The sequence below is a fragment of the Phoenix dactylifera genome, unplaced genomic scaffold (assembly GCF_009389715.1).
Source record: "Phoenix dactylifera cultivar Barhee BC4 unplaced genomic scaffold, palm_55x_up_171113_PBpolish2nd_filt_p 000545F, whole genome shotgun sequence".
Taxonomy (NCBI): Eukaryota; Viridiplantae; Streptophyta; class Magnoliopsida; order Arecales; family Arecaceae; genus Phoenix; species Phoenix dactylifera.
Genome location: NW_024067954.1, coordinates 78,113 through 92,692, shown reverse-complemented (window position 1 = coordinate 92,692; position 14,580 = coordinate 78,113). Strand labels below are relative to the sequence as shown.

Genomic DNA, 14,580 nt, shown 5'->3' with positions numbered 1-14,580 from the left:
TTCCAGAATATGGTTCAATGCAGGTGTTGCATATGAATAGGAAATATCAAATTTTGAATTAAACTTTTGCTTTATTGGTGTTATTTGAAGTAATTTCTTTCTCTTCAAGTGCCGCCACTAATCTTTTATATATTGTCTCCTTTTGACCATTCCTATGTCCATCATGCGTCCGAAAAATCAGTTAATTGCAGTTTCCTTGGTATGAGATGTTTGTATTTAAAGTAGATCCAGTTGGTCTACCATAGATCTTTTCTCTTATTCTTTTTTTAAGTGCTCTATACTAGTGTGTGATCATACCAATACTAATGCATCGGATCCCTCCAAAACTCCGCAGTTAAGCTTGCTTGGGCGAGAGTAGTAATAGGATGGGTGACCCCTTGAGAAGTCCTCGTGTTGCACCCCTTTTATTTTTGCCCCATTTTTTATTTTTTGATAATATTTATTTTTATTTTTTGGGTTTTTTTGCTTTTTCGCTCCGGATCATTTTTTCGTTCCGAAAACAATCCAAGTTTGGAGACTGGCAGTACCATGCAGCAAAGCGGGACTCATGCGTCGAATCCTGCGCCAGAACGACTCCGACGACGCGATCTGCTGCTTTGTTATAAAAGGGGTTTCGAAGGATATGTCATTGGTGCGATCATACCAGCACTAATTCACCGGATTCCATCGGAACTCCGCATTTAAGCGTGCTTGGGCGAGAGTAGTACTAGGATGGATGACCCCCCGGGAAGTCCTCGTGTTGTACCCCTTTTATTTTTTGCCTCCTTTATTTTTTGATAATATTGATTTTTAATTTTTGGGCTTTTTGTTTTTTCGCTCCGGATCATTTTTTTGCTCTGAAAATAATGCGAGTCTGGTGACTAGCAGTGCCATGCAGCATAACAGGATCCGTGCGTTGAATCCTGCGCCAGAATGGCCCCGACGGCGCGACTGCCCCAGGCTATCAAAGTTTGCTGCTTTGTTATAAAAAGGAGTTTCGATTGGTATGTCGTGGGTACGACCATACCAGCACTAATGCACCGGATCCAATCAGAACTCCACAGTTAAGCGTGCTTGGTTGAGAGTAGTACTAGGATGGGTGAACCCTTAGGAAGTCCTCGTGTTGCACCCCTTTTATTTTTTGCCCGCTTTTGTACTTTTTGATAATATTTATTTTTAATTTTTGGGCTTTTTGCTTTTCCGCTTCGGATAATTTTTTTCCTCCAAAAATAATCCAAGTCTAGAAACTGGCGGTGCCATGCAGCATAGTGGGACCGCACGTTAAATCCTGCGCCAGAACGGCCCCGACGGCGCGACTGCCTCGGGCTATCAAGGTCTGTTGCTTTGTTATAAAAGGGAGTTTCGAAGGATATGTCATGGGTGCGATCATACCAGCACTAATAAACCGGATCTTATCAGAACTCCGCAGTTAAGCGTGCTTGGGCGAGAGTAGTACTAGGATGGGTAACCTCCTGGGAAGTCCTCATGTTGCACCTCTTTTATTTTTTATCCGCTTTTTTATTTTTGATAATATTTATTTTTATTTTTTGGGCTTTTCGCTTTTCCGCTTCGGATCATTCTTTCCCTCCGAAAACAATCCAAGTCTCGAAACTGGCGGTGCAATGCAGCATAGCGGGACCGCGCATTGAATCCTGCGCCAGAATGGCCCCGGCGGTGCGATAGCCTTAGGCAGTTAAGGTCTGCTGCTTTATTATAAAAAGAACTTTCGAAAGGTATGTCATTGGTGCAATCATACCAGCACTAATGCATCGGATCCCATCACTCCTTAGTTAAGCGTGCTTGGGCGAGAGTAGTACTATGATGGGTGACCCCTTGGGAAGTCCTCATGTTGCACCTATTTTATTTTTTGCCTTCTTTTTAATTTTTTGATAATATTTATTTTTAATTTTTGGTCTTTTGGCTTTTTCGCACCGGATCATTTTTTTGCCCCAAAAATAATCCGAGTCTGGAGACTGGCGGTACCACGCAGCATAGCGGGATCCACGCATTGAATACTGTGCCAGAATAGCCCCGACGATGCGACTGCCCCTAGTCGTCAAGGTTGGCCCCTTTTATTTTTTGGAGGAAGTCCTCGTGTTGCACCCCTTTTAATTTTTACCCTTTTTTTATTTTTTGATAATATTTATTTTTAATTTTTGGGCTTTTAGCTTTTCCGCTCTGAATCATTCTTTCCCTCCAAAAACAATCCAAGTCTGGATACTGGCGGTGCCATGTAGCATAGTGGGACCGAGCGTTGAATCCTGCGCTAAAACAACCCCGGCAGTGCGGCAGCCCCGGGCAGTCAAGGTCTGCTGCTTTATTATAAAAGGAAGTTTCGAAGGGTACGAAATTGGTTCAATCATACCAGCACTAATGCACCGGATCCAATCAGAACTCTGCAGTTAAGCGTGCTTGGGCGAGAGTAGTACTATGATGAATGACCCTCTAGGAAGTCCTCGTGCACCCATTTTATTTTTTGCCCTCCTTTTAATTTTTGATAATGTTTATTTTTAATTTTTGGGCTTTTGGCTTTTTCGCACCCGATCATTTTTTCGCCCCAAAAATAATCCGAGTCTGGATACTGGCGGTGCCACATAGCATAGCGGGACCTGCGCGTTGAATACTGCGCCAGAATAGTTCCGGCGGCGCGACTGCCCCGGATCGTCAAGGTCTGCTGCTTTGTTATAAAAGGGGGTTTTGAAGGATATGTCATTGGTGCGATCATACCAGCACTAATGCATCGGAACCTATCAGAACTCCTTATTTAAGCATGCTTGGGCGAGAGTAGTACTAGGATGGGTGACCCCCTAGAAAGTCCTCGTGCCCCCTTTTATTTTTTGCCCGCTTTTTTATTTTTTGATAATATTTATTTTAAATTTTGGGGCTTTTTGCTTTTTCGCTCCGGATCATTTTTTCACTCCGAAAATAATGCTAGTCTGGAGATTGGCAGTGCCATGCAGCATAGCAGGACCTGTGCATTGAATCCTGCACCAGAATGGCCCCGATGGTGCGACTGCCCTGGGCTGTCAAAGTTTGCTGCTTTGTTGTAAAAGGAAGTTTCGAAGGGTATGTCATGAGTGCGATTATACTAGCACTAATGCACCGGATCCAATCAGAACTCCACAGTTAAGCGTGCTTGGGTGAGATTAGTATTAGGATGGGTGAACCTCTGGGAAGTCCTCATGTTGCGCCCTTTTATTTTTTGCCCGCTTTTGTATTTTCTGATAATATTTATTTTTAATTTTTGGGTTTTTTTGCTTTTCTGCTTCGGATCATTTTTTCGCTAAAATAATCCAAGTCTGGAGACTGGCGGTGCCATGCAGCATAGCGGGACCTGCACGTTGAATCCTGCGCCAGAACGGCCCCGATGGTGCGACTGCCCCGGGCCGTCAAGGTTTGCTGCTTTGTTATAAAATGGCGCTTCGAAGAGTATGTCACGGGTGTGGTCATACCAGCACTAATGCACCGGATCCTATCATAACTCCGCAGTTAAGCGTGTTTGGGCGAGAGTAGTATTAGGATGGGTGACCTCTTAAAAAGTCATAGTGTTGCACCCCTTTTATTTTTTAACCCATTTTTTATTTTTTGATAATATTTATTTTTAATTTTTGGGCTTTTTGTTTTTCCGCGCCGGATCATTTTTTTGCACCAAAAACAATCAGTGTTTGGAGACTGCTGGTGCAATGCAGCTTAGTGGGACCCGTGTGTTGAATCCTGCTCTTGAACGGCCCTGACAGCGCGATTGCCCCGGGCCGTCAAGGTCTGCTGCTTTGTTGTAAAAGGAAGTTTCGAAGGATATGTCATTGGTGCGATCATATCAGCACTAATGCACCAGATCCCATCAGAACTCCGCATTTAAGCGTGTTTGGGCGAGACTAGTACTAGGATGGGTGACAACATGAGAAGTCTTCGTGTTGCACCCCTTTTATTTTTTGCCCCCTTTTTTATTTTTTGATAACATTGATTTTTAATTTTGGGGTTTTTTGCTTTTTCGCTCCGAATCATTTTTTTGCTCTGAAAATAATGCGAGTCTGGAGATTAGTAGAGCCATGCAGTATAGTAGGATCTGTGCCAGAATGGCCCTGACGGCTTGACTGCCCCGAGCCGTCAAGCTCTGCTGTTTTGTTATAAAAGGAAGTTTCGAAGGGTATGTCATGGATGCGATCATACCGGCACTAACGCACCAGATCCCATCAGAACTCCACAGTTAAGCGTGCTTGGGAGAGAGTAGTACTAGGATGGGTGAACCTCTGGAAAGTCCTCATGTTGCACCCCTTTTATTTTTTGCCTGATTTTGCATTTTTTGATAATATTTATTTTTAATTTTTGGGCTTTTTGCTTTTTCGCTTTGGATCATTTTTTTCCTCCGAAAATAATCCAAGTCTGGAGACTGGTGGTGGCATACAGCATAGCAAGACTACACGTTAAATCCTGCACTAGAACGGCCCCGACGGCACAATTGCCCTGGGCCGTCAAAGTCTGCTGCTTGTTATAAAAGAGAGTTTCGATTGATATGTCATCGGTGCAATCATACCAGCACTAACGTACCAGATTCCATCAAAACTCCACAATTAAGCATGCTTGGGTAAGAGTAGTACTAAGATGGGTGACCCCCTGGGAAGTCCACGTGTTGCACCCCTTTTATTTGTTGCTCGCTTTTTGGATTTTTGACAATATTTATTTCAAATTTTTGGGCTTTTTTGCTTTTTCGCTCTAGATCATTTTTTTGCTCCAAAAATAATCCGAGTCTGGAGACTGGCGGTGCCATGCAGCATAGCAGGACCCAAGCGTTGAATTCTATGCCAGAATGGCTCCAGCGGCGCGAATGCCGCAAGCCGTCAAGGTCTGCTGCTTTGTTATAAAAGGGCGCTTCGAAGAGTATGTCACGGGTGCGGTCATACCAGCATTAATGCACTAGATCCTATCATAACTCCGCAGTTAAGCGTGTTAGGGCGAGAGTAGTACTAGGATGGTGATGCGGTTGGATCCACTAGACCGCCTCGGACTGAATCATTTGGTTATTTTTGCTTTTGAGTCCTTGATGTTAATTTTATTTCAGCATAGTCTTGCTTGGGCTAGCCGACTTGACCTTTATTAGAGTCGCTTTGGGTTAGTTGTTTCTTGAATTCAATTAGATCAAGTCAAGTTAAGGGGTCAGGTAGCCACCTATAAATAGATGCGGTGAGCACCTATTTCAGGGGAAAGAATTAATTGAAAGGCTTTTGCCCTAGCTCTCCTTCCTTCTCTCGTCTCTTCTTGCGACGCCTTCCTCCTCTTCCTAGGCCACCGCCCCCTCCTTCGTCCGGCTGCACCACCTCTATCCCGAGAGACCAGCCACCTTCTCAATCTTCTTCCTTTCCTCCTTGATCCCTACCAGCCTCTACCAACAACTCCATTCCGTCAGATTATCAGCCCGTCCTCCCCTATGCAGTCGTCAGTCGGAGGCTGATATCTCGAGATCCCGACATCGCCTCTAGACCCACGACCTACCATTGGAAAGCTAACGCGGAGACCTACAACATATCCAAAGTAGAGATTGATCTGATGGGTGGATCTTCAAAAATTATGCCTGCAAGCAGATCAAAACCACCCTCCCAGAAATCAAGAAGAGTCAAGAATCTTGAGATACGGATCAAATTCTATCGGATCGCATCAATTTGGTATCAGAGCAGTTCAATCCTTAGCCTTGGAAGATGGTGAACACCCGCTCCACAACCTTGAAGCAGCAAGAAGCGGCATCTTCAGAGGGCGTCGACCCACATCAAGAAGGCTCGCGATCACCCGCGGCCTCGGCGGACCTGAGACCCGATCTTGATTCCACCAACCGTCTCTTAGAGTTCTTGCATGGGAACCAAACAACTATGCAGCAGAGCCAACAGCAATTAATGGAGAAGATGGATACCACGCAACGCCATATCGAGATGATGTTGCAACTATTGCTAAATCAGCGGCAAGAAACTCCACTGGGGAAGTTCCACGTCGGACCCGGGTGGAATCTCCGGCCCCTGCCTGTGGACGACCAGGACGGAGAGGACCCCCTCCTCGCGAGCCTCTCCTTCCCAACCCACCAGAGGAGACGTGGCTGGACCAAGGAGAAGATCGACCTAGACCCCGACCCTAGCTCATACCGATTGGCGCACGCGCTAGGGCTCGGGGGCTGAGCCCGATTGGCATCGATGACGGGTCGGATATGGAGGATGTGTTGAAAATTGTGTCCCAAAACCAATTTATTAATTGTAAAAAATTGGATTATGTATATGTTTTATTAAAATGAATAAAAATTTATTCTGGCATTTTTCTATTCATCACAAGTGTTACATCTTCAAATTGAACTCCTGTGTATTGTGATGAAGTCCTTAGGACTAATTTAGTGGATAAAGAAGGTTTTATCATTTAGTCCTTAAACCAGTCCGCGACCAAATGATGAGCTGTCAATTGGACGATAGCTATGTCAAGTATAGGTCATTGTGTGTCATTTAGTTGGTTGTCCTCTTAAACTAAGGAGTGTGGAGACAGTGTATGGCATACAGGTGAGATGTAGGAGTATCGTCACTGAACAGTGACTCACCTACGGAGCACTCCACTGTCGGGAGTTAGCTCGCGAAGCGTATGGGCATAAGTACCCCTTAGACCTGAGACTATCACGGTGACTTGCAAGCAACTCACTGTACTTAGGCACTAGACGACCTGAATTTCTAATTCAGGGATCCGAAGGATGCTGGGTGCAGCCATGTACTCGCGAAGTTTGTGTATGAGTCAAGATGGGATTGACCACTCTAGATTATAGAAGTTGATGTCTCGCTGTATTTCAATTCAGTAAAATCATGGTCAGGGTAAATCAAGTGATAGGTCACTTGATTTGATTAATTGAAATACACTATGGATGACCGGACCTAGAGTTCGACAGTCCACTCTGAGGTCATCTTGAGCATCGATGTGTTAGATGTATGCCCTAGAAGCCAATCTGACTGACACATTATTAATTCTAGGAACATAATTTTGTACTTGACTATTTATTATTGAATAAATAAAAAGCATCTTTTCATTCATATTATTTATGTGTCTATGAATCGTCCAAGAAATTAATAAGATGATGATGCATATTCTCAAGAGTTGAAAATTTGAGCCATGTATCATTGGTGATTAATTTCTAAATGCTCCTGATCAATGGATCATCACGAGGACGGTGATCGATCCGATCAGTGCACAGATCACTTTCCTTCTGGATGGACGAGACTTGAGTCTACAGTGTAGGGACACTGAAATGATAGTGCAGGTGCTTGTTAGAGAACAAGGGTACTGAGCGTGACCAAGACAAGAAGTCACTTGGATGTCTATCCACTCGTCAGTGACTTGCTTGATGTTGCAGTAGTATGACTGGTCCTTTGACCTGCGGTGCTTCAGCTACTCACAGTGAGGTTATTGTAGTTTGACTACACGTATACATGGTCTCTAGTCATATGGGTCCTTGTAGTGTAGATTGGCTGCAGTAAGTTCACTGTAGGAGTAGGGTATGCACTTACATGGAATCTATCGACCTTGATAGAAGAGGAGTGATCCTATGTGATTTGTTAGACTGAGTTCTAAGACCTTGGCCAGGGCAGTAATATAAAGTGGAGAAAGAGTTTTCCACTATCGAACTCGAGTCAAATAAATCTTGATATATGACAGACGAAGGGGTTTGACGAGTTATCCATGACCTCCGTCCTATAGGGATCCACGATAGAAGGACTGTATCACATGATAACTGCACCTAGAGGTTCATCATTCTATTCTGCTGGGTAGCCACTACATGCTGCTAGGTGTCACTGGTGGATGGTGGGACTCATAGGGATTATCTCGATGATCGATAAGCCCTAATGAGTAGAGTTGGAATCGTTCCGACCCATTGAAAGAAGTTTTCAATGATATTGTGATAGAGATCACAATATATCTCACTACCAGTCAGAGTAGAACCTATGGGGTCACACACACTAGAGGCATTGACCGATCCGATGGTTGAATCGTGATTAGGAATCACAAGTAATCAATTTGATTGATAATAAGCTGAAGAAGGAACAAAGAGAATTAATTAATTGGACTTAAAACAAGAGTCCTACTTGGAGTAGGATTCCTAGAGTCCTAATTGGATTAGGACTAGGAATCCTACTTGGACTGAGATTCCTACTTGGACTGGGAATCCTATTTAGAGTAGGACTGGGATTCCTACTTGGAGTAGGATTCCTACAATCCTAATTAGATTAGGAGTTTTGAATTAAATTTGGATTCCTACTTGGAGTAGGATTCCTAGAGTCCTAATCGGATTAGGACTTCGAATTCAAATTAGAGTCCTAATTGGATTAGGACTAGAATTAGACAAGTCCTAATTGGATTAGGATTTCTTAGGTCCTAATTAATTATTAATCTAATAAATCAACATGACTCCTAATTGGATTAGGATTGAAGAGTTCAATTGAGTTATGGTTCATTCAAGTTCTAATTGGATTAGGACTAGCATAGATTGAACCCATTGATTCATGATTTGGGCTAAACCAAATAGGAGCCCTAGATGCCCTTATAAGGCTTTGAAAGGAGGTGCCCTAATGATAAGTGAAGCCCTCCTCCTCTCCATCACGTGGCCACCCTCCTCTCCTCTCTTTTCGGCCACCAACAACAAAGGGAAGAAAAGGATCTTGGTGGCCTCCTTCTTCCTCCACCGTTTGGTTCCAACGCAAGGAAGAAAAAGAAGGCTGCAGGGCTTCGTTCCTCTTCTTCTCTTCATCCTTCTTCTTCCTCCTCCCAAGCACAATCAAGGATTGATTGAAAGGGAGGATATCAGCCATCAAAGTTATCTCTGCAAGGGAGCTAGCACCCCGGAGAGATAGAAAGCTTGGATCGGTTTTCTGCTTCGTGTGGATACCCGTAGAGGCCGGGCACTTGAACGGCTTCAAGCGAACCTTCATCCTAAACCACGATCATCAGTTTGCGGTGATCATCTACCCGCACAAAGGTGAAGATCTGATCTTCCTAATGTTTCTAAAAAGTTTTTAATCCTTATCTATCTACGAACGGTTTTTGAACAACGTTCATGCGATGAACGGTTGATCCCGCGCATGCCTCTTCCGCTGCATCTGAATTTTTTTTGAATTTTCAGCGGCACATCGGGGTTTCTAACAGTGGTATCAGAGCCTAGGCTTCGTAAATTAAGGTAAGGATTAATTATTAATAGGCTTATTAGATCTAAAAATTGAAAGATTATGCATGCTGAAAATTTTCTGCATGCAGATTTTTTCTAGGGTGCTGATTTTTGCATGCTGATTTTTATGTGATAAGATGATGATTCTAATTGCATTGTTAATGAGATTACAAAGTTTGGAATCATGATTAGCATGATCAGCAACCTATGTCATGAGATAATCAGTTAGTTTCAGATCTGAAAATTATAATTGCTGCATGTGGTGATGATCATAGGATTCAAACCCTTTTGGTATTAAATGTAAAGACCTGCGATGTGATCTGCAATGTCATATAATTTTTCAGATGCTTGCATGCATCTTATTTGATGTTTTGAGAGGCCTGCGTGCCTCCTAAAAGAAGATGTAATTTATTATTATTTTTATTTTACATCTGGTTGTATTTCTGTGATGTGATGTACGTCAACGATCAAGTTGAAGACAAGGCATGAGATGAACAGGGGTCTAAGCGGTTGATGGCGATTGGATCAAGAGTTGATCAAGGATCGAATCAAGGAGGCTTGGAACCAATTCAAGAGTTGAAGACTAGTTGATCGATTGACGTGCATGTGCTTGTAATACGACCTAACTAGAATCCATGATCATCACCTATTTAAAGTTTAGCTTTAATTATTGCTGCGATTATAACTGCCTGCAATGTGCCGTTTGCATGTGATGTGAATGAGAGTCGGGTAGATAGGTTTACATGTGATGTAGCAAACCCAATTGAGACCTAAATTAAAACCTCCTCAATCAAGTCGAGAGTGAACCAACATGAGCAAGTCATATTAGATTAATTGATCTAATTGGTGTCTAGGAAAGCATGAAAGGTGGTTACTTAATTAGGACCTTACTCTCTGAGTAAGGGGAGCCTCCCACCTGCTTACCTGGCCAATTGTTCGATTACCTCTTATGAAAAGCTCAAGGTTGCAAACACTAAGACCTGATTAACCAATATTAAGTCAACAGGTCTTCCACTGTAGTAGAGCTGCTAAAGCCTTTCTGATGTTGATTTGTCTCGGCTGGATACAGTGGTCAAGTTGCATCGGGGGGCTGGACCTCTCTATAGACATGAGATGTTGTAGGGTAAAGGTGGGGTTGGGCACCAATAACTGTTAGGTGAGGATCCAATGACGACTTTATTCCTACGGTTATACGTTGGGTCTGACTTAACTAAGAAATGAGACCAATAACTGTTAGGTGAGGTTTTCATGGCTTAGAGACCAAGTTGCACTGCAACATGCTTGAGAAGCATTGTACAAGAGTTGTACATTCATCAATCTATGTGTCACCAATAACTGTTAGGTGAGGTGGCATGTAAATCGGTGGGACCGCAGTACCCACTAGAAACCCTAGTCGTGTGGGATTTCCGTTTTTCTACCAGGGGAGTGTGAGGAATTCGAAAAAATAGTGGGAGTTACATTTGTTCTAAAAGACCTTAGAACAGATTAGGATCAAGTACAAAAGTCTAACTAGAATCTTTACTCTCTGAGGATTATAAAGTCAGCTTATAGACTCTTAACTCATATCCTATAGAACAACCGTTTGACCAAACCCAATTATAAAGACTGGCTCAGCAAATTTCAAAAATAATTTTGAATTATGAAATTAGGGTATGTGCTAGACCATGGAATCCCCATGTTACCAATCTGTCCGATCACTGATCAGCATAAGACGCATGCTAAAGTGGACGAACAATGACAATAAGGTTTGGTGCTGCACAATGGCATCCATGTCCAATGAATTACAATGCCAGCATGAGAACATGAAGACTGCCAGGAACATATTAAATCACCGGCAAGAGTTGTATGGCGATCAGAGTCGCGCAGCATGTTTTGAAGTGTCAAAGAGGCTCTTCAAGGCAAAAGTTGCGCGATGGACAGTCTGTCTATGATCATGGTTTGACCATGATAAAGGACTTAGAGAAGCTTGAGAAGCTCGGCATGACCATGCACAAGGAATTGCAAACGGATTTGATCCCACAATCCCTTTTAGCTTCATATGAACAGTTTATAGTAAATTACCATATGAACAAGATTGTATGCATCAAAATAGAATTGTTAAATAAATTGGTAACTAACTTAGGGACCTTGAAGAAGTTCAAGGGGCATCGTTTTCGCTGTCAAGTTGGTTTCTACTTTCAAGAGATAGTCTATTTGGAAGAAGAAGAAGCCTGCGAAGAAGCAGAGATCTAAGAAAACACCAAGTAAGGAAGTTCCAAGAAAAAGACCAATTGCAAGGAAAAGTGTTTCCATTGCATCATGGACGGCTATTGGAAGAGGAACTGTCCTACATACATGGGAAGCATAAAGAACATGAAGGATGACAGACCTTCAGAAGGTTTGTCAGATATGCTCAGGATACTTAGAGACTGTTACCTATTGCTAGCAGAAATTTGATTTCTGTATTTTATTTAGCACAGAAAGATTTTTATTTATTTGAAAATTAAATTGATTCAACATGGTTTTAAGATTGACAGTCTCTATCACATACATATGGATGTATCTGTAAATATATCTGAGCAAACAGTGAATACCATAGGATCTAATGAGATAAATCTAAAGTATTTATGGCACCTCAGGCTTGACCATATAGGAGAAGACAGAATAAACAAATTGGAAAAACATGAGCTTTTGGGCTCATTGACTTTCGAGTCATATTTGATTTGTGAATTCTGCCTTCAAGAAAAGATGGCCAAATTATCCTTTGTAGGACACAGGGAGGTCCACTGAAATACTTACCCTAGTTCACACTGATGTGTGTGGCCCATTCGATGTGCAGGCTAGGGGTTGTAATTTTTACTTCATTTTACCGATGATTACTCACGGTATGGATATGTATATGAGACACAAATATGAAACTTTTGAAAGATTCAAAAAGCTTAGATATGAAGTAGAAAAATAAGCACAAAAACTCATTAAGGTTCTTCGATCAGATCGAGGAAGTGAATACCTTAATGGAGAGTTCCGTGATTATCTCAAGGAGAATGGTATAGTTTCATAATGGACTCCTCCTAGAACACCTCAGCTCAATGGAGTGTCAGAGAGGAGGAATCGGACTCTATTGATATGGTCCAGTCCATGATGAGCTTTACTGATTTACCCTTGTTTCTTTAGATAGATGCCCTATTTTCAGCTATTTACTTGTTGAATAGAGTTCCCTCTAAATCCATTCCTACCACACCGTATGAGATATAGCATGGTAAGAAACCAAGTCTTGGTCATCTCAAGATTTGGGGATGTCTGGCCCACGTCAAGAGACTACAGGCGGACAAACTAGAGGCTAGGACCATAAGTGCTCGTTTTATAGGATATCCTAAAGAGTCATTAGGATACAATTTTTTACGTCTCAGAGGATCACAATATGTTTGTGAGCCGTCATGCCATCTTCTTGGAAAACCAGTTTATCCTTGATAGAGGCAGTGAGAGGAAAATTGAGCTTGAAGAGAAAGTCTCTGAAAAGCAACGAGTCATGGATCCTATCGAACCCATTCATACAGAGCCAGTACACGATGTCCCTCGACCACCTCGTAGATCTAGTAGGGTCTCCCATCCTCCCGATAGATATTTAGGTATACTAGAAGAGGATACCGAGGAAATGTTCCTAGTGGGAGATAGGGATCATACACAAGATCCCAAAACCTACGACGAGGCGATATCTGATATCGATTCCGAGAAATGGCTGGAAGCCATGAAGTCAGAGTTAGACTCCATGCATTCCAACCAAGTCTGGACCTTAGTAGATCCACCAGAAGGTATTGTACCTATTGGATGCAAATGGATCTACAAAAGGAAGATAGGTTCGGATGGAGAGGTAGAGACCTATAAAGCAAGGCTTGTGGCGAAAGGGTATAGTCAGCACGAGGGCATTGACTATCAGGAGACCTTTTCACCTGTAGCCATGCCAAAATCCATCCGAACATTGCTTGCCATTGCTGCATTTCATGATTATGAAATCTGGCAGATGGATGTAAAAACAGCTTTCCTGAATGGATATCTTGATGAAGACATCTATATGGAACAGCCTTTGGGTTTCACTTCCAGTGATGGAGATCACAAGGTCTGTAAGCTGCAAAGGTCCATCTATGGACTAAAGCAAGCATCTCAGAGTTGGAACACTCGTTTCGATGACGCAATCAAAACGTTTGATTTCAGCAAAAACGAAGAGGAACCATGTGTTTACAAAAGGGTTAGTGGGAGTGCTGTTGTATTTCTCGTACTGTACGTGGACGACATCCTCCTGATAGGAAATGATATTCCCATGCTAACCTCGGTCAAGGTCAGGTTGTCAAAAAGGTTCTCCATGAAAGACCTTGGGGAAGCATCCTATATTTTGGGAATAAAGATCTATAGAGATAGATCTAAAAGGATGCTTGGCCCATCACAGAAGATGTACATAGAGGAAGTGCTGAAAAGGTTTAGCATGGAAAACTCTAAAAGGGGTCTCTTACCCCTAAGGCATGGAATTAATCTCTCCAAGAAGATGTGCCCCAACACATCTGAAGAGATTCAACGCATTAGAAAGATCCCCTATGCATCAGCAATAGAGAGCCTCATGTATGCCATGCTATGTACATGACTTGATATAGTACATGCTGTGAATGTCACGAGCATATGTCAATCAGATCCAGGCAAGAAGCACTGGATAGCTGTGAAGAACAGTCTTAAGTACTTGAGAAGAACTAAGGACATGTTCTTGGTCTTTGGGAGAAGATCAGAGTTGAAGGTAGAAGGATGCACACATATTGATGATAGAAAGTCTACATCAGAATATATGCAATGGTGGTTCAGTAAATTGGAAGAGTTCCAAACAACCGATCATTATAGATTCTACCTTAGAAGCTGAATGTTAAGCTGTATCTAAGGGTACAGCGGAAACCTTCTGGTTAAAAGTTCATTGCAGAGTTAGGTGTAATGTCATTAGATGCCATAACACTTTACTGCGATAACATTGGCACCATAGTGTGATACAGTCCTACTATCGTGGATCCCTACAGGACGGAGGTCATGGACAACTCGTCAAACCCCATCGTCTGTCATATGTCAAGATTTATTCGACTTGAGTTCGATAGTGGAAAACTCTTTTTCCACTTTATATTACTGCCCTGGTCAAGGTCTTAGAACTCAGTCTAACAAATCACATAGGATCATTCCTCTTCTATCAAGGTCGATAGATTCCTTATAGGTGCATACCCTACTCCTACCGTGAACTTACTGCAGCCAATCTACACTCCATGGACCCATATGGCTAGAGACCTTCATCCTAAACCACGAACTTCAGTTTGCGGTGATCATCTACCCGCACAAGGTGAAGATCTGATCTTCTAATGTTTTAAAAGTTTTAATCCTTATCTAACTACGAACGGTTCATGAAACAACGTTCATGCGAT

At 42.5% G+C, this 14,580-nt stretch overlaps 4 non-coding genes and 8 pseudogenes across 4 annotated transcripts; all 12 read left to right on the top strand.

The window, feature by feature from the left end:
* Positions 1-283: 283 nt before the first annotated feature.
* On the top strand, positions 284-402 carry LOC113461345 (annotated as a pseudogene).
* A 227-nt stretch (positions 403-629) lies between these two features.
* Positions 630-748, top strand: LOC120106435. The gene has a single exon (XR_005508588.1). It is a non-coding gene; the product is annotated as a 5S ribosomal RNA (ribosomal RNA).
* Positions 749-992: 244 nt separating this feature from the next.
* Positions 993-1,111, top strand: LOC120106436 (annotated as a pseudogene).
* A 246-nt stretch (positions 1,112-1,357) lies between these two features.
* On the top strand, positions 1,358-1,476 carry LOC120106433. Its single transcript, XR_005508586.1, has one exon. It is a non-coding gene; the product is annotated as a 5S ribosomal RNA (ribosomal RNA).
* Positions 1,477-1,721: 245 nt separating this feature from the next.
* On the top strand, positions 1,722-1,837 carry LOC113462044 (annotated as a pseudogene).
* Positions 1,838-2,330: 493 nt separating this feature from the next.
* On the top strand, positions 2,331-2,447 carry LOC113462045 (annotated as a pseudogene).
* Positions 2,448-2,692: 245 nt separating this feature from the next.
* On the top strand, positions 2,693-2,811 carry LOC120106441 (annotated as a pseudogene).
* Positions 2,812-3,054: 243 nt separating this feature from the next.
* On the top strand, positions 3,055-3,173 carry LOC120106438 (annotated as a pseudogene).
* A 244-nt stretch (positions 3,174-3,417) lies between these two features.
* Positions 3,418-3,536, top strand: LOC120106439 (annotated as a pseudogene).
* Positions 3,537-3,783: 247 nt separating this feature from the next.
* Positions 3,784-3,902, top strand: LOC120106437 (annotated as a pseudogene).
* A 233-nt stretch (positions 3,903-4,135) lies between these two features.
* Positions 4,136-4,254, top strand: LOC113462193. The gene has a single exon (XR_003384387.1). It is a non-coding gene; the product is annotated as a 5S ribosomal RNA (ribosomal RNA).
* Positions 4,255-4,499: 245 nt separating this feature from the next.
* Positions 4,500-4,618, top strand: LOC113462194. Its single transcript, XR_005508589.1, has one exon. It is a non-coding gene; the product is annotated as a 5S ribosomal RNA (ribosomal RNA).
* The last annotated feature ends 9,962 nt before the right edge of the window (positions 4,619-14,580 follow it).